The sequence below is a fragment of the Micropterus dolomieu genome, unplaced genomic scaffold, assembly GCF_021292245.1.
Source record: "Micropterus dolomieu isolate WLL.071019.BEF.003 ecotype Adirondacks unplaced genomic scaffold, ASM2129224v1 contig_2017, whole genome shotgun sequence".
Classification (NCBI taxonomy): Eukaryota; Metazoa; Chordata; class Actinopteri; order Centrarchiformes; family Centrarchidae; genus Micropterus; species Micropterus dolomieu.
The window spans coordinates 1-1137 of record NW_025731007.1 but is presented as its reverse complement, the minus strand read 5'-3'; the positions used below and the strand labels follow the sequence as shown (position 1 = coordinate 1137).

The 1137-nt window shown below is 55.7% G+C and overlaps 2 pseudogenes; both read left to right on the top strand.

The window, feature by feature from the left end:
* On the top strand, nt 1-104 carry LOC123964363 (annotated as a pseudogene; the record flags this gene model as incomplete).
* A 589-nt stretch (nt 105-693) lies between these two features.
* Nucleotides 694-812, top strand: LOC123964362 (annotated as a pseudogene).
* Nucleotides 813-1137: the final 325 nt, after the last annotated feature.

The following is a 1137-nucleotide window of genomic DNA, read 5'->3' as shown; positions in this document are numbered from 1 at the left end:
GCTCTGGGAGCGCCCGATCTCGTCCGATCTCGGAAGCTAAGCAGAGCAGGGCCTGGTTAGTACTTGGACGGGTGACCGCCTGGGAATACCCGGTGCTGTAAGCCTTTTTCGCATCGCCTTCGAAAAACGGCAGAGGGCGCTTCGGTGAAAGGAGATCTTTTGATCGTCTCTTTAGGAAACAGCAGGGGGCGCTGCTGCTGCTTCTTTTTCTCCCTATCCTGTACACAGTGCTGTGTAAATGTTACATCGTGTTTTGAAGGCCCTTCTGGGGTGTGCAAAGGCAGATTACAGCCATTCCGGCCTGGGACTTCCCGATCTCGCCTGATCTCGGAAGCCAGGCTTGGCAGGGCCTGCTTAGGACTTGGACGGGAGAGCGTCTGATCCTGGCTAGGGACTTCCAGGCGGACTGGATCCTTTTTCTAAATGTCCACCCAGGAATGAGCGTCTGTTTGTGAGTGAGGACCTCCGGCTGAAGGTGGCCTTGTCGCTGTACCCATACCCGGGAACGGGTGCCTATTCCTGTCTGTGGACTGCCAGCATGAACGGTGTCCCGGTTCCTGGATGTTTACCCAGGAATCAGTGCCTGTGGATTCCAAGTGACTCTGGAGCACCTTGGACATTATGGGCAGAATACGTTTTTTGTCAATTAGCCGTAGAACATCTTTTGAAGGGCCGTTTGGGGGTGCCTGAGTGGCTTACGGCCACACCGCTCTGGGAGCGCCCGATCTCGTCCGATCTCGGAAGCTAAGCTAAGCAGGGCCTGGTTGGTACTTGGACGGGTGACCGCCTGGGAATACCTGTTTCTGTAAGGCTTCTTCGCTTCGCCTTCGAAAAACGGCAGAGGGCGCTTCGGTGAAAGGAGATCTTTTGAACGTCTCTTTAGGAAACAGCAGGGGGCGCTGCTACTTCTTTTTCTCCCTATCCTGTACACAGTGCTGTGTAAATGTTACATCGTGTTTTGAAGGCCCGTCTGGGGTGTGCAAAGGCAGCTTACGGCCATTCCGGCCTGGGACTGCCCGATGTCGCCTGATCTCGGAAGCCAGGCTTGGCAGGGCCTGCTTAGGACTTGGACGGGAGAGCGTCTGATCCTGGCTAGGGACTTCCAGGCGGACTGGATCCTTTTCCTGAATGTCCACC